This window comes from Lynx canadensis, chromosome A3, assembly GCF_007474595.2.
Source record: "Lynx canadensis isolate LIC74 chromosome A3, mLynCan4.pri.v2, whole genome shotgun sequence".
NCBI lineage: Eukaryota > Metazoa > Chordata > Mammalia > Carnivora > Felidae > Lynx > Lynx canadensis.
In genome coordinates this window covers 91,867,913-91,887,274 of record NC_044305.1, presented here as the reverse complement: position 1 = coordinate 91,887,274, position 19,362 = coordinate 91,867,913, and the positions used below count along the sequence as shown (strand labels likewise).

Here is a 19,362-nt window from a genome sequence, read left to right as displayed (position 1 = left end):
GAAGAATGGGAAAAGGATGAGAAGAAAGGCATAGAGAAAGAAGAGAGGACACAGAAACTGTCTTTTTTTACATTTCAAAAGCAGAGTTCTTTATGTAGTCTTAGACATGGAAGTTTATTTGGGAGGTGACCTCAGGAAGCAGAGTGAAGGAGTAGAGAGGCTGAACTTAAGGAAGGAAGGAAGGAAAGCCAAAAAAAGAGAGTGCTATCGACTTGGTAGATATAGTGGGTGGCCATGACTTATACTGCCAGGATTCTCTGAGAAATTTTGAAGAATCTACCTCAGATGATCTATGTTCAAAGTTTCCCCCAAGAGTGTCAACGCTTCACACTTTTTGACTGCTCCTGCACAGAGGCTGAGCAGTATTTTCACAGAACTCGAACAAATAATCCTAAAATTTGTATGGGACGAGAAGAATTTCAATAGAAAAGAACAAAATTGGTGATATCATAATCCCAGATTTCAGGTTAAAGTACAAAGCTGTAGTAATCAAAACAGTGTGGTACTGGCACAAAAATAGATCAATGGAACAGAATAGAGAGTCCAGAAATATAGTCATGATTATATGGTCAATTAATCTTTGACAAAGGAGTCAAGAATATGCAATGTGAAAAAGACAGTCTTTTCAACAAATGTGCTAGGAATTCTGGTTAGCTACATGCACCAGAATGAAACTGGACCGCTTTCTTATACCATACACAAAAAATAAACTCAAAATGGGTATAAGACCTAAATATGAGACTGAAAACCATAAAAATCCTAGAAAAGAGCACAGGAAATATTTTCTCTGATATTGGCTACAGCAACATTTTTAGATATGTCTCTTGAGGCAAAGGAAACAAGAGCAGAAATAAACTACTGGGACCACATCAAAATAAAAATCTTCTGCACAACAAAGGAAACAATCAATGAAACTAAAAACCAACATACTGAATGGGAGATACTTGCAATGCACATATCTGATGAGGCATTAGTACCCAAAATATATAAAGAACTTATAAAATCAACACCAAAAACAAATAATCTAATTTAAAAAGTGGACAGAAGACATGAACAGACATTTCTCCAAAGAAGACATACAGATGGCCAACAGACATATGAAAATATGCTCAACTTTACTAATAATTAGGGAAATGCAAAGCAAAACTACAATGAGATATCACCTTGAACCTGTCAGAATGGCTAAAATCAAAAACACAAGAAACAAGTGTAGGTGAGGATGTGAAAAAAAGAAACCCTCTTGCACTGTTGGTGAGAATGCAAACTGGTGCAACCACTGTGGAAAACAGTATGGAGTTCCCCTCCTCCCAATTAAAAATAGAATCACCATGTGATCTAGTAATTCTACTATTGGGTATTTACACAGAGAGTACAAAAACACTAATTCAAAAAGATATATACACCCCTATGTTTATTGCAGCATTATTTACAACAAGAAAGTATGGAAGCAACTCAAGTATCTATCAATTGATGAATAGATGAAGAATATATGGTATATATATTTATATACAGTGGAATATTACACAACCATAAAAAATAAAATTTTGCCATTTGCATCAACATGGCTTGATGGCATAATGCTTAGTGAAATAAGTCAGCCATAGAAAGACATACACCATATGAGTTTACTCATGTGGAATTTAAGAAACAAAACTAACGAACAAAGAAGAGACAAACAAGAAAACAGACAGATACAGAAAACAAACTGATGGTTACCAGAGGGGAGATAAGTGCAGGGATGGGTGAAATAGGTGAAGGTAATTGAGAATGTACTAATCATGACAAGCAATGAATAACATATACAATTGTTGAATCACTGTGTTGTAGACCTGAAACTAATATAACGCTGTATGTTAATTATACTTGAAATTAAAAAAGAAAGAATTTTGAACTAACAAGTATGACAAAGTCATTTAAGAATTTTTAAACACAAATGTTATATGATCCAATTTGCATTCAAAATAAATCATTCTTATTACAGGGTATAAATTGGATTAGAATGGTGGTACAAGTAGTTGCAAGGAGAACATGTAGCAAACGTGTTGCCACAGGCCCACCAAGAGTCTGCAAAGTAAAGGAGACAGATGAATGAAAATGGTCATCATTTGGGGTTTAAACAAGTAGATTAATGAAATATGGAATAATAGGGGAATGGAAAGGGTTAGGAAGAAGATGATACATTTAACTTGAAGTTATGTCGAACTTGAATACCTTTATTGGAGATATCCAATAAAATGGACAAATATGGCATTTAGAAAGAGTATACATTTAGAGATAGTAATACAGAGTATCTTTCATAAATTATCTAAAACCAGGGAATTAGATAAGGTCTTCTTGGATTAGACTGAGTTAAGGAGAGGGACTAAGAGAAATAAGGGGGGAGGGGGAACAAGAAACAGAAGGAGAGGAGGAAAAGACAAGCTAAAACAGCAACAGCATCTAAAGGGATAAAACCCTAATCATAAACACTTAAGGGCAGGGAGAAGAAGAGGAATTGTAAAAGAAGACTAAGAAGGCATATTTAGATATATAGGAAAAACAACAGAATATGCTTATAAAGAGCAAAAGAAGAGTGTCTTGAAGATGCCTAATGGTGCAACATGTTCAAACACAAACAAGGTTGAAATATATCTATTTATCCCAACAACCTGCAGGCCAGGGTGACTTTGGTGAGGGGTGTTTTAAAAAGTTCAAATATGATAAAGACGGGGGCATGTCCCTTGACCTTCAGCCTGGAGAGCAGGGTGACACTGGTGGGGAGAGTTTCAGCATGGTGGTGGGGATGAGACTCACTGTGGTGAGTGGGAAATGAGGAAAAGTGAAAATCAAGGGACTACCAAAGGGGTTTAGTTCTCACATACACACACACACACACACACACACACACACACACACACAAGTGAGTTAGGTGGGGTGCCTGGTGGTCTCAGTCAGTTAAATGTCCAACTCTGGATTTTGGCTCAGTTCATGATCTCACGGTTCATGAGATCAAGCCCCAATCAGGCTCTGCACTGGGATTCTCTCTCTCCATCTCTCTCTGCCCTCCCCGGCTCACATGCACACTCTCTCTCCCTCTCTCTCTCTCAAAATAAATACACTTAAAAAAATAGTAAGTTAGGTATTATTGTCACCATTGTAAGGATGTGAAAATTGAACTTTACAGAAGTTAAGTAACTTGTCCAAGACTACATACTAAATATCAGAGCTGGGATTCAAAATCCTTGTTAAATTCACTTAATCCCCTTATACCACATCAGCCTACATCATCTTAAAAGTGTCAGCCTAGAAATGTCTACAGAAGATGGAGGCATCTTATTATAGGTAGTAACACCTAAATAAAAGAATTAATATTAACTATAAGATATAGACACAACCATGCAAACATAGTTACCATCACTAAAGTGTTAAAGAAAAGCTAATGAGAAAATTAAGAATTTTTTTTTACATATTACTTTGTCAAAGATTTCAAAGAGAATGGGCTAGAAAGGATATTGGGAAGCATGGAACTCATAATGTGCTTCTGGAAATGCAACGGCCATTATCTCATGAGACTGCAAGCCCCTTTAGGGCAGTTTTCATGTCTTAATCATCTTTGTTTTTCCCACTACTTTTTACAGTTTCTGAAACATAAACGGCTCTTATGAAATATTTATTGCAGTTTATTAAATTGCACTGAATCAAATGAATTAAATAAGACTGTGAATTCCAATTCTAAGACACGATTAATTGTACAATCATTTAAATATAGGTGAGTATCATTCTGATTGAATGCGATTTACTTCTAGATTACTTTACTTCTGAGAAGTATATATGTCTATTGCTGAAAAATATATTATAATGTGTGTCTGGGATTGACTTTATGATTGTGGATATGTGTATTTTTTATTAGTAGGTCCAGCAAACTGAAAGCCAATTTTCCTTCCTCTTCTATAAATAGTGTTTGATTTTTAATATCCATTCATGTAAAATTTCACTTATTACTTCCTGTTAAAGTTGGCTAGTAAATAACTGAGAAGCCAAAAAGTACTCTATAGCTTTAAATGGAGTAGTGCTAACCTGTTATTACAAAGTCTCATGAGGAAGCACCTGGGTGGCCCAGTCAGTTGAGCATCTGACTTCTGCTCGGGTCATGATCTCAAAGTTGTGAGTTCGAGCCCCACATCAGGCTCGCTGCTGTCAGCACAGAGCCTGCTTCAGATCCTGTCCCACTCTTTCTGCCCCTCCCCCACTTGTGCTCTCCCAAAAAACAAATTAAAAAGAAATTTAAAAAAAACCAAAGGGTCATGAAAATCTAGTGGTTTAAGCAAAACAGAAATTCATTTATCTCATGCAAGAGTAGGCAATCTACGGAGGACAGATGGTTCTGTTCCATGAGATCATCCGTAGCCCCAGAGGCCTTGACTTTGTTACCCTCCTATCCCGTACAGAAGTGGTTTTCAAACTTTATGTGTATGAGAATCTCCTGGAAGACTTGTCAAAACAGACTGCTGAACCCACTCCCACAGTTTTTGATTCATTAGGTCTGGGGTAGGACCTGGGAATTTTGCATTCCTAATAAGGTCCCATATGTTAGAGGGGATAGTCCTCATTCTGAGGACCACATTTTATAAACCACATTTTATTGTGTGTGTGTCCTAGAGTGTTGGCCTATTCTGTCTGGTCCAGTTCCAGTGTGGTTCATCATGTACAACTTGCGGAAAGGAAGCAAAATGCATCTGTTCAATTATTTTAACGAAAAGGCCTGGTATAGGGGCATCTGGGTGGCTCAGTCAGTTAAGAGTCTGATTTGGCTCAGGTCATGACCTTGTGGCTCATGAGTTTGAGCCCTGTGTAAGGCTCTGTGTTGAGGGCTCTCAAAAATAAATTGACAGCTCTCTCAAAAATAAATAAACATTTAAAAAAATTTAAAAAAGGAAAGGCCTCTTGTGTTTGTGATTTACTTATTTATTTATTCATTTATTTATGTGTTTGTTTATATTTATATGCTTTTGCTCACATGTCTTACTCAAGAACTTGGCCACAGAGCCATATTTAGTTGCAAAGAAAATGGTACTTGTAGTCTCTACCTGGGAAGATGTATGCTTAACTGAAACTCAGGAGGTTATATTACCAAAAGGAAAGAAAGGGGAAATATCAGTAGTGGGGGTATCTTAGTATACTCTGCCACAACACCATAGGAAGGGTATTATAAAATTGTTAAGATAAAAGGAAATCATCTAGGGGCACCTGGGTGGCTCAATGGTTAAGCTTTCAACTTCGGCCCAAGTCAAGATCTTACGGTTTATGAGTTCGAGCCCCACATTCGGCTCTGCGCTGATAGCTCAGAGCCTGAAGCCTGCTTCAGATTCTGTTTCTCCCTCTCTGCCCCTTCCCCACTTGTGCTCTCTCTCTCCCTCTAACATAAATAAGTAAACTTAAAATTTTTTTAAAATCATCTATAGAAAGACATAATAATAATAATAATAGCCAAAATTTTAATGTTTATTAAATTCAAAGCTCTGTGCTAAATACTCTACATGTAGTATATCCCTTAATTTTCCCAAGTATTCTATGAGGGAGTTCATATAATATCCTTCATTAGTCCAATATACACACTATTAGGGATCAACACTAATTTATTATTGCAATTTTATCACTTACTTGATTTTGAAATTAGTCTGACAATCTCCAAATGTACATAAAAAAGAATTAAACTTCTAAAGTACCATAGTTAAAATCAATTTAATTCTATTTCAAATCTTTAGAGTCTAGTCTACTTTTATTTGTTTGCCAATTTATTATGTATAGGTATCATCACATTAAAAATACTGATTAATATTAATATTAACAATAATTAACATATATAGAGTATTTCTTACATGCCAGGCACTTTTCTAGGTTTTTTTTTGTAATGTATTACCCTATTAACTCATTTGACCCCTGAGACCACACTAGGAGGTAGGCGCTATAATTATTCTCAGATACCAATGAAAAAACTGAGACATAAACTTGTTTAAGGCCACAGAACCCAAAGAAACTGAGCTGAGTTTTGAACCCCATAGTCTGTGCTCTTAATCACTATGAAACTATACTAACTCCCAAGATAAACCACTATTATATTAAAGAGTAAGGAGGTAATTATAAAATAAATTACTGTATAGTGAAGAAAGGTTATAGGATTTTTGACTCCTAAACAAACATACATATAACATATTTTTCACTTTGATAAGAATGTCATGAAATGTATATTTTGAAAGACATTACCAAGGAGTTATAAATAGGCCCAATGGAACTAAAATGGGTCTCCAAATGAGTAGACAGTACCCATCTGGTCTGTTTCCATTAAAGTGTCTGTACTTTTATTGCACATAAGCATAAACCCACTAAAATCATTCTGATCATAGTCATTGAAGTTTTAATGGAAGAACACATGGAACACGAAAGTGTTGTCTATATTCTCCTCTATAATTTCTTGCCTCCTATCCTCCTGAACTCACTCCAGCCAGGGTTTCACGTCACCGCACTGAAACTGCTCTTATCAAGTTGCTCATGAATCCATTGGTCAAGCCCCCATGTTATTGAAGCAACCATCAGCAGTTGGTTTGGGGAATTACTCTCTCCTTTCAAAGTAGTTTGTTTGGCTTCTGGTTTGCCACTCTCAGTTTTCCTCTTGCCTCACTGACTGCTCCTTCTGCATGTCTTTTCCTGCTTCCTCTTTTCTTCCTCTCAGCCCTGATTTGTATGAAATCTTTAGACTTCTTACTGTTTATTCCCATATCTTCTCTGCTCTATATACACTTACATCCATGATTTTGAGTACCATAAGCTTCCAAATTTTTATCACTAACCCAGAGTCCTCCCAGGAACTCCAAATTCATTTATCCAATTGTTCACTGGACAACCCACCTGAACCTAACTTTCCATCACAAACCTGGCATTTCCAAAAAACAAACTTCTAATTAAAACTCTTCCAATATGCTTTTTTATACTGTCTCACCACTCTTAGTAAATGACAAGCCTATACTTCCAATTACCTAGACTGTGTTACTCCAAAACAAATTACCTTAACCATATCCTCCTGCATTTAATATAGAAGATCTCCTGCACAAAAATAAATAAGTCTATAAATAACAAATAGATGAAAGGTAGATAGATGGGCAGATAGATATTGATCAATTGATTGATCTATATACATAGAATCATACTGAAATAGTCCATTGATCCCTCTCTACTCCAACAACTGGCAGCTAAAAAAACACGTTTTCAAGTTTAATTAAAATCTCCTGTCCATCTAACCTATTTCACAATGAATTCAATGTGCCAGTTAAACTCATGATCTCAAAACTGATGATACCTTCTTGGCAAAATGCAAGCCTAACATATACGCAGTTGCCATTTTACCTTTAAATTTACTCCCGTCGGGAAATTACTTGAAAGCAGAGGCTGTGTTTTCTTAAACAGAGATTCCTAGCACCTAGTTTAGTGCCTCACACATGGCAGTCACACTGTAAATATTTGTGGAATGCATTTAGAATGATTTCAACAAAAAGGAAATAGATTTGAGGTGAAGGATGAGCAATGGTGAAGGTGATATGCTGCATAAATGCATTAGGAAATTCCATCTTACAAAATTGATACTCAGATCATAAACCTTCTGATAATGCAAGAGAAATAATGGTATCTTTATTAATGTCCAATATCTATGATACCACTGCACAAACAATGGGGTAATAATACTGCCACAAATCCAACTCTCCTAATGGAATGTATTCTAGTGGTAATTCAGGTTGTGAGCTGTTGGGCATAACCAGGCATCTGCCACAACTCAACACCCTCATACATGAACTGATACCTATTAATATACACAAGACTGCCTTCTGAGAGCTGATGGGAATTTCTTTGACCCTATTTAAAACTCCAGGGAGGAATACTTTGGATTTAGTTTTTTGTGATTAAGATAATATCTTTCCAAATGTCAGACTCATTTTCTATAAAATAAGAGGGTAAAAATACCCACTGTCATGTTATGTGTGTGAACATTCAGTGAGACAATACTTGTAAAAATATCAAACCCACTGCCAGGTGCACTATAAATGCCAATTTTTAAAATAATAATTGCTGAGAATTTGCTATTTTATGAAAATTATGAATGGGATGGATTGAAGTTTTCATGCTTTTCAATCCCTACCTTCCTGTCTGAAGTCTACCTGAGCAGTTTATCTCAGGCAGCACTGGCTTGGAGGGTGAATGAGGAACAAATCGGAACAAATCACAGATGGGGCTTCTTCATGCTGGTTTTTTTTTTTAATACAATTTTTTTTCAAATGTACATCTTCCAGCCATTTCCCTTCCATCACTCTTGATGCTGGTTCATCTTGGGGTACTTGGTTAGAGGATCTGGGTGGGGTGTGGAAGGGTGTTGCTAGACGAGTGTACTTGGAAAATCTCTCTGGGTGTTCCTGGCTGCTCATTTCCACACCCACCTCTTACCCTCATGCCTGGCTTTTACTCCCCATCCTCTTAGAAACACTGTTCTAACAATCATTCCATTTACTTCCATGGATTTCAACAGGTATTTTCATTTTAATAACATCTTGCTAGAATACAATATACTTAGAAAAGAACAAAGTTTAATTCCCATTCAGGAGCTTAATGAGAATTAGTTAATACCTAGCCAAGAATAAAGCCAGGTGGTGATTTCATAAATAATTTCATCCAAATAACAAACTATATAAAAACAATTTCAATGTTTTTTATTGCATTTTCCTGAACTGACAAAATGAAGTCCTAATTTTGTACTTTAGTTTGCTTTTATTTGTTTTTTGCTGTTGGTTAGCCATTGTTTACCTCCACAAAAAAAAAAAAAAAAAAAAAAAAGAAAAGAAAAAGAAGTAAAAGGACTAAGAAAGAATTAAGCTTGAATAAAGGGATAGTTTGTCTAAAGAGATGAGAAATCCATTTTCTATTTTCATGGCCAAGAAGAATTTTTAGAAACTGTGGACAGTACTTCTAAAACTATTACCATGCATAGTAATTCCTCAGGCCACGTGGTGTTCAGCTTGATTCAAATTTAGCCCTTTAAATGTCAGAGCATTTATTTAAGTCATTTGAGATAGGAATTTTCAAAGAGCACAATCTTATTAAACTGAATATATACAAACACACTGCACCTCATAACTGATGACTTAGGGATTGGCGACTCGAACAATTAATGCTGGACTTACGTTCAGGGAAACCAACCTCACTAAAGGTTCAGGGACAAAGCGCCAGTAATTTATTATTTTTATAATTCTCTTGTTTCTCTCCTTACTGTCAATGCCACACCTTAGGACAGTCAGTGTCAGGCTCAGGAACACTTCTCTGGCTTTTCCCACTGCCAGACTTGGAGTAAACAAAGTGCTCAGATTATAGAAGGTTTTTCCTACTCAAGCCATGTTTGTTTCTAGAGCTGTCATGTTCAGTGACTAAGGCTGCATGCCGCCTGAGCTGCAGAGAAGGGAAGGGAGCAGCCCGCCTCCACTCATCCATCACGGGCATATGTTGAATGCACAGGAGCATCTTCATTAAGATAATGATGCTACTTGCTAGATGTTTTGGCCAATGTACATGTACAGTACAGTGTGGTTTCTTTGATGTCCAGCAGCATAAAAACAATATTTGTAAATCTGGTATATTTAGGTGGCTACCAATTTATGTGTATGAAATCTTTGCATTTTATTTCGGGTCATCAAATTAAGAAATGAAGATGGAATCACTTTGTTTTCTCCTGTAGATTGACAACACTACCAATTAAGTGACTCTTCTATGTTTCCCAAGAGGAGGACAGAAAAATAGTTTTGCTGTGTATTGTGAAAGGACAGCAGAAGTCCCATTTTTAAAATGTTTAAAAAAAATTAAACTTTAACTAAACTTTTAAAGATCTTTTGTATTAACAAGAATTCTATCTACAGGGAAAGAGTTAAGGGGAAAAGTGCAAGTGAGCTACTAATCAACTGGAAACAATAAGGAGGCAACTTAATCCCCATTAAATGAAGAGTATTTGCCCAATACTTAACTTGGCATTTGCCCAAATCCCTCAATGTATAAGTTGTTCTTGTTACAAGTACTTCAAACCAGAGTCTCAATAACAAACCACAGACCAGTAAAATAAATTCAGTATGAAACCAATTAAACCATTGCTTTAATTTGGTTTTTTTTTCTGACATTAAGATGTATTTTTTACATATTTTCACTTTGTTAACTTCAGAAAATTCTCAGAGTCCCCTGACAGCCTTTTGATAACAAAAAAGACAGGGTGTAATTTCAAAAACAGCAACCAAACCCTACACATCCATACCTAAGTTCCCAGAGAGCACTACAATTTGCTAGAGGCACAGTTACACTTCTTAGGGCTTGTACTGTGTTTTTAAAGTTTACTTAAAGCCACAAACTTTATATGAAAGACTGCATCAGATGTTTCGGGTGAACTGCTTAGATGTCTTGCTTCATCTTTCACCTCTTTCAATTGCCAGCCCCCTCTGTGTGGGCTCTTGTGGTTATTTAGAAATGAATTACTTTTACAACGTCACTTAAAATTTTTGGTGCCAGACTAAATAGTGATACCACATTTGTGTGTTTATTTTGTTTTGTTCCACATGTTCTTACTACCTTTCCATATCTGCGTGCAGATGTATTACGGTAAGTTAGTATCAGAACTCCAATTTAAACTTGCAGTTGGTACCAAGACAACCGAATATCTCAGGTTGTATCCTTTGCCGCCTTAGATCCCACAGATGACCTTCAATGACCTATCAGTGAGATAACTTCCACTTGCTCTCCTAGCACACGGAGATTGTGGAAAAGAGGAATTATCAGGCAGGACAACTCCTACAAAAGCAGTGACACGAAAGCATTCTTCCTGTAGCCCCATCTATCTCTTATGGCTCCTCACAGCCAGTGGCCAGGGCTCCCTGCTGGCCCCAGGGTCCCAGTGGTCTGGTACTCTGTCCATGCCTTCCAAGAAGCGTCCAAATATATTCTTGTCTCTGACTCTTCAACAAATACTACTTGCCATTTGTCTTAATTTTTGAGGCAACTTCGTTAATCTAATTACTTGATTTCAAAGTACCTTTAACTTAATATGAATTTAGCTGCACCCACACAAAAGATAAGAACCTCCAGTCTTGCAAGAATAACTTTTAAAACACTGTTGGATATACGGAGCAGTAAAATACATAAAGATACACACACACACACACACACACACACACACACACACACACGCATATATATGTATGTCATATATATGATATAATATATAAATGTACTGGCTTAGTTGTTTATTTACTTATTTATTTATTAAAGGTGAACATCACAGATAAAGCTAAAGTTTACCTGAAACCACTATAAAAAATTCATAGCAGTCCTTTTGTCTTATATGTACCAATCACAGATTATAGTCATGGTCATTAAAAATGAAAAGATCTCATTAGAAAGAAAGAAAAAATATTAAATAAGTGACACTCTTTATGACTACACATCAATAAACACTCTTCTTACTAAGCGTCCACTAGTGTCAGATATTTTATATCTATCTGTGTGTGTGTGCATGTATATATGTGTGTGTGTGCACGCACACACACACATATATTGTTTCCCCTCATTCCCACATTGATGGTGGCCAAAGACCATTTAGCTTCCATTCTTTAGATAAGGAAACAGAAGCGTATGCAGTTAGTGACTCCACCAGGGGCTCAGCTAGTAGAGACACGACTGGAACTTTAATCTGCCTGATGTTTACACCTGTACTCCTGTACTCCTGACTAAGGCACGCAGTTCATTCTGTCACCCAATGTGAGTTAAAATTTGACACTTTCCCTGTCATGCCACCAGGCAAGTATTTTTCACAAATTCTGTACCGCATAGTAATCATTATAAAAATAACATTTTTGAAGTGTTTATTTTTAGAGGAAGCTAATATTTGATTTATTTCACTTCATGACCTAAAAAATCAATTTGAGACAGTTGGTATTTGGATCATAGCTTAATATTTGACTAATACACAAGTTGAGATGGGATTTGGCTGATATGGTGAAGTATCAATGTGAAAAGGGAATTTTTTGCAAATCAAAATGATTGCTTTAGCCAGATTCATTTTCATAAATATTAAAACCAATATTTACTGGCTCAGATTACTTCTCCCATAGGACATATCTAAGTTAAAATATTACTTTTGGCAAAGAATTAGTTTACAATGTGGCCTCGTTGCCATTTGGAATTTTAAAGCAATTTGAAATATTGAAGGTTTTTGTTGTTGTTGTGTTTCGGTTTTATTTCTGTCTTGTTTTTTTTTTTCTGGAAAACAATAAATGCTTTTAGCATATGCATAGTAAGTATTGTTTAAAAAGCATTTCGAATGCAAAGGTCGCTTATGATATAGCCTATTTAAGCTAGTAAAATTTCTCGCTGACTTGGATCTCCCAAACTTAATCAGTCAGTGTTATTTTTCTATGAAACTGGTTTATATCCAATGGGACTTTCCCCCCAAATAATATATGTAAAACCATGTAAACAACTAGCTGCAAAGAATTATTTTTCTGCTTTATTTTCCAAAAGAATTGAATAGTATAAATGATATTGTAGGAAGAATTGATAACCAACGTGATAGAAGTTACTTACCTCAAATACTTTTCATAGGTCCATTTAGATGCATCCAACAATTAACCTGATCTAATAAGTCTTATGTATGTCTTACTCATTTACTTATGACATTATTATCTTAAGCTACTGTATGTAAAGAAATTAATATCTACTTTTTGCTTTATAATTAATCCCTCATACTGTCTCTCTAAATCTCAGTGAAACCAAAAGTTTAGTTTTAAAAATTTTATTGCTTCTTTTTGGGGGTATTACTATATTTTTGTTGTTGTTGTTGTTGTTATATTAAATTATATAAACAAAAATGCCTAAGTACCCCGAGGCTTCTGGCTTACCTAGACCTTTGAAACCCAACTAAATAGCTCAAGACCATTCCATTTATGGTTGAAAGCTCAACACCCTTCCTAGGATATCCAGTGCGATGCCTAGGGTGGGGGATACAAGGGCTTACATTCTCCTGGTCACTTGAGCCTTTAGATTTGGTTTCCTCTTGTCACCTTGCCTCCTGAGTCTATTTCATTTCACCCTCTGCAGGAGTACTGTCACTGCCCTTTAATCTTTCAAGCAAAGCATCAATAATGCAATGTTGTGGCATTTAGTAGATATCTGGTTAAGGTCTGGAAATAAACCAGAGGCCTACTTTGCTGTTCAAAGCAAGGAATGACTCCTAAAATAGAATATTAGACTCCCAGTACTTTAAGTTACTTGGACATCCCTTCACAGGGAATTTCTCACTGCTCATCCTTCTCTTTTTGATTGAGCCTGATCCAGGGGCACCTGGGTGGCTCAGTCGGTTCAGCATCCAACTTTGGCTCAAGTCATGATTTCACAGTGAGTTTGAGCCCCACGTGGGGCTCTGTGCGGACAACTCAGAGCCTGGGGCCTCCTTCAGATTCTGTGTCTCCCTCTTTCTCTCTCCGCCACTCCCCCACTCATGTTCTGTCTGACTCTCTCTCTCTCTCTCAAAAATAGATAATAAACATTAAAAAAAAGTTTTGATTAAGCCTGAGCCATTTTTCTCCTGACCATGCACCCACCCCTCCGTTCCTCCCTTTTCAGGTCCCCTCACACCTCACACTGTCTCTCCTGCTGATGACTCTTTATTTCTCATATAGGCCATGATAGTGTTCTCTTTCTCTTTTTTTTTTTCTTCAGTTTTCTTGGATGGAGATGAGTTTCTTAAATACACTTTTATAACCAAAAGGTTAACTCACAGGTATTTCTAAATTAAAAACAAACAGACAAACAAACAAAGTCATTTACCTTAGGTCTTTAATCTAGCAATGCAAAACAAAATGCATTACTTTAGTTTTCTCTTTACCTTGATTTAGTCACTTATTTTTAGTCACTTATTTTTTATTTAGTTCTACTGACGATTATGTTGGTAGTCTACTTGAGTCTACTTGAAATCCTTTTTGAAGAGTGCATTATGTAAACCTTACCAAATAAATTATGAATGGATGGATGATAGATAGAGATATGCACAGAGATACATTTAATATTTTATCTTTACCTATTTTCTTATTGTTGAATGCATCACACATCAAAGGTCTGACAAACATCTGAATTTCAGAGAAAGCAAGAAATTTGCTTTCAGAGCAGTAAATCACGCTTTTCAGTAGAATATCCTAAAAATTTAAACATTATCTTTTCAATGTTCTGAAATTACAATACTTATTAAGCTATATAAGTACAATGCCCCTTCCCTAGTGAATTTTCTTTGGAAATGTTAACAAAGTTTACTTGCCCTCCCCCCTTTTTTGGTACCAACCTTGTACCCGGTGCTGAAGCCAGCACATCTAAAGCATAGTTTTCGCCCTAGAACTTTCACTATATAAATAGCTAAAAGACAAATGCCGTGCAATTACTCTGCATTTGTTTCTAATTGTTCTAATTACCTCACTACTCTAGAAATATTCATTCCTCAGCTTTGCTTTTTGTTGCCTTATTGTGTAGAGAGAGAAAGAGCATTTTTTTTCTTCACCATAAATGTTTGCTTGTTTGAGGGAGGAGGGGGAATTTCTTCAGTACTGTATATTAAGCAATGCACTTCCCATAAAGATTACTTTTAAAGTCATCAAATATCTGACATTTATGGTATCAAAATATGAAAGAAGGATTGTGCATGTAGGGTAATGGCAGCACTCACTGCTTTCCATAAAGCACTTTCCATGATGAATTGATTAAACAGGCCAGGAGCAGAGTTAAACAGATTTCCATGGATCTCATCCAGATAGCATTTTTACCAGCCTGTCTTATGCAGTGCCAGGAAAACTGTAAATAAGTTACTGACCCTTCCTTAGAGCAGATACTCCCAGAAAGTTCACTGTGTTTTTAGCTCAAAAGATAAAGGACTCACGGTTTCATCACCATGATTACCATTAGCATCACCTAATGGTCTTGTGCTAAATTCCAGACAAAGCATGATGCCAAGGGTAACAAACATTATCTGGAATATTTGCACCAATCTTGAAAGGCAAATCATGGTGTCTTCACTTGAAAGGTAAGACGATTTAAGTCCAACATTTTTAAAATGTGTGTGCAACTCCTTGGAATCATGTTTATTTGCTTCCAAGACCAGTATTGATTTTTCCTACCATAAGGTGTATCCATCATAAAATGCAACTATCATAAACCACATTTGATGAAATCCTGCTATTTTAAAATCACTAGACGACACTGAGATGATCAAGTTCAACTTTATGAATTTCAACATTCCCATAACTATCTGTTTCATACTGTAAAAAGTCAACTAAACATCACATTTTTCCATATGCTCACATTTAAAAATTTTTTTTTAATGTTTATTTATTTTTGAGAGAGACAGAGACAGGACGCAAGTGGGTTAGGAGCAGAGAGAGAGGGAGACACAGAATCTGTGTCTCCACAGGCTCCAGGCTCCGAGCGGTCAGCACAGAGCCGGACGCAGGGCTCGAATTCACGAGCTATGAGATCATGACCTGAGCCGAAGTTGGACGCTCAACCCACTGAGCCACCCAGGCGCCCCTACTCACATTTTTTTTTTAATGTGTGGGACCCTTTTTACCTTATATACTCCTTTCCCCTTCACACTTTTTTCAACTAATGGTTATATTCTTGAAAGGCATCGAACAACATGCAGAATAGGATTGTGATCCTGGAGAGAAGGAAACACACACAGTGAACCCCAATAATGCACCGTCTTTCTCCCTTGCGGTATTTTAATGCCACTGATCCAAGCAGATCCAGAATCTCTGAAAGCTGAGGAAGTAGACAAAGGAATTCCAAGACACTGACGGCGCTGTATCTGCAAGGCAGGAAAGAGCTGTGCAGGATAAGATCAGGGGCAGAAGTGTGTGTGGATATTCACTGCAGATATTAAGCTGGGCTGAGTTGGATATTTGGAGGGTTGGACTGAACAGCCTGTACCAGAGATGGCTGCTCGGAAATCGAGAGCTGAAAAGTTATGCCAAAGGTACTGTAGTATGAGGGAATGTTCAAATAAAAATAAATAAATAAACAGAAAAACCATATAATCACATCGATAAATGATAAAAGCTCTCAGTAAATTAGGAATAAATGAACATTTTCTCCATATTGCAGGAGGCATCAATGAAAAACCTACTGCTAATATTATATTTAACACTAACTAAATACAAGTTATGTTCACTCTCATCAGTTCTGTTGAACAATGTATGGAGTCCTATCCTGTATAGATGAGCAAAAAAATAGTAAAAGGCATAAAGTTTGAAAAAGAAGTAAAGCTGTCTTTTTTTTTACACATAACATGATCATTTGCATAGAAAATTTTAAGGATTCTATAAAAATTACTATGTGGATTTTAGCATAGAATACAAATTCAATATATGAAAGCAATTGTGTTTCCATATACTAACAACAAACATTTGGAAAATAAATTTTGGAAAAAAATCTCTTTATAATATCAAAACATTACAATGTAAAAAATATCTACGAACATACGTGCAAAATATCTATACTGAAAATTACAAAGATGGATCAAGAAATTAAAGAACTAAAATTATATTCACGGATTGGAGGATTCATGGTTGTTAATGTGTCCATCCTCCCCAAAATGGTATATAAATTCAATACAACCACTCTCAATATTTCACTAAGCCATGTAGAAGAAAAAGACATACTGATTCTAAAATTTATGTAGAAATTCAAGAATACAGAATAGTCAAATGATCTTTAAAAGAAAAATAAAGTTGGAGTATCACACTATATGAATTAAAGATTTACTATATAGAAATAGTAATTAAAAAAAGGTAGTATTGACATTAAGATAGAAAACTGTGTCATATGAACAGAATATGTATTCTAGAAACAGAATCAAAGTTCAACTGATTTTTAATAAAGACACTAAATAAATTCGATACGAAAATTTTTATCAAATGATGGTTTAACACCTGGATAAGTCTATAGGAAATAAAAACAAGGCTACACCACTACTTCACACCATACGCAGAAAATAATTTGAGACGTATTATACACATAAACAGAAAACCCATATGCTTTTAGAAGAAAACAAGGTAGAACATCTTCCTGACCTTGGGGTAGTCTTCATAAGGTGGACATGAAACATACTAATGACACACATAAGAATAATCAATTAGACTCATACAAAATTAAAGCACTCTACTCATCAAATAGTATTGTTAAGGATGTTAATACACAAACTATAGACAGAGGAAAATATTTCCACTACTATGGATCTGATATTTTATTTATCCAGAATAGATATGAAACTCTTAAGAAAAAAATAAATAAATAAACCAGTTAGAAGAGTAAGCAAAAGAATTGAGTGGATATTTCATTTTTTTTAATTTTTTTTCAACGTTTTTATTTATTTTTTTGGGACAGAGAGAGACAGAGCATGAACGGGGGAGGGGCAGAGAGAGAGGGAGACACAGAATCGGAAACAGGCTCCAGGCTCCGAGCCATTTTTTTATTTTTTATTTTTTTTTTAATTTTTTTGAATTGAGTGGATATTTCAAAAGAGATGTGTGAGTGGCCAATAACCACATGAAAACGTACTTAACATCATTAGTCATTGGGGAAATGCAAATTTAAACTGTAACGAGAAACCACTTCACGATCACTATCGTGGTTAAGATTTTTTTGAGACTGTTATCACCAACCTACACTATAGAGCAATTGGAACCTCTATACATTGCTGCAGAGACTGTATAATGGTACAACCACATGAGAAAATTCTTTGGCAAGATCTTAAAAAGTTAAACATAAGTCTATCTGAGGACCTGGCAGTTCCAATCCTAGGTATATATGCAAGAGATATGTAAACATACACTCACAAATAGATTTATAGGAGAATATTTATAGTAAACTTACTCATACTAGTCAACACTGTGGATGGATGCAGCCCAAATGACTAGTAAGAGAGAACGGATAGAATCTGTTGCATTTCTAGAAACTATTAATTAACTATCTAAAAGAGAAATTAAGAAAACAGTATCATTTAAAATTGCACCAACAGAATAAAACACCTAGGATTAAATTTAACCAAACAGAATAAAGACTTGTATATTGAAAACCATAGATATTAATGAAATAAATTGAAGATGATACAAATAAATGGACGAATATTCCATGCTAATGTATTGGAATAATTAATATTGTTAAAATGTCCATACTATCCAAAGCAATATACAGATTCAATGTAATCTCTCTCAAAATTCCAATGTCATTTTTCATTGAAATAGAACAATCCTACAATTTGCATGTAACCATAAAGACCCCAAATAACCAAAGCGATCTTGAGAAAAAGCAAAGCTGGAAGCATCACACTTGCTGATTCAAACAATGTTACAAAGTTATGGTAATCAAAATGGTATGGTATTGGCATAAAAACAGACATACAGATCAATGGAACAGAATAAAGACCCCAGAAATAACCCATACATATATGGCCAATTAGTTTATTATAACAAAAGAAGCAAGAATATACAGAGAGGTGGGGCACCTGAGCAAAGCTCAGTCGGTTAAGCGTCTGACTCTTGGTTTCGGCTCAGGTCATGATCTTACAGTTCACGGGTTTGAGCCCCACAGCAGGCTCTGCGCTGACAGCACAGATTGGGATTGGGATTCTCTCTCTCCCTCTCTCTCTACCCCTCTCCTGCTCATGCTCTCTCTCTCTCTCTCTCTCTCTCTCTCTCTCTCTCTCTCTCCCCCTCCCTCTCTCTCTCTCTCTCTCTCAAAAATAAATAAATAAACATTTTTTGAAAAAGAATATACAGTGAGGAAAGAACAGTTTCTTCAATAAGTGATGGTGGGAAAAATGGACAGCCACATGCAAAAGAATGTAACTGTATCCCTATCTTACACCATACACAAAAATAAACTCAAAACTGGATGAAAGACTTGAACATAAGATCTGAAACCAGAAATTTCCTAGAAACATGCTCTGATATTAGTCTTGACAATGATTTTTATGGATTTAACACCAAAAGCAAAGGTAACAGAAGAAAAACATAAGCATTAATTCTTCATCAAACTAAAAGCTTCTGCATTACAAAGGAAACCATCAGCAAAACAAAAAGACAGCCTACAGAATGGGAGAAAATATTTACAAATCATATATCTGATAAGGGGCTACTATCCAAAATACATAAAGAATGACTGCAATTCAGCAGCAAAAAAGAAGTAAAATCTGATTTTAAAGAAGGGCAGAAGGGGTGCCTGTTTGGCTCAGTTGGTTAAGCGTCTGAGTCTTGATTTTGGTTCAGG

The 19,362-nt window shown here is 35.8% G+C and overlaps 1 long non-coding RNA gene across 1 annotated transcript; it reads left to right on the top strand.

Annotated features, from left to right (window-relative positions):
* Positions 1 to 564: 564 nt before the first annotated feature.
* Positions 565 to 18,974, top strand: LOC115509740. The gene is made up of 3 exons (XR_003967476.1): positions 565 to 607; positions 5,556 to 5,558; positions 18,877 to 18,974. It is a non-coding gene; the product is annotated as an uncharacterized LOC115509740 (long non-coding RNA).
* The last annotated feature ends 388 nt before the right edge of the window (positions 18,975 to 19,362 follow it).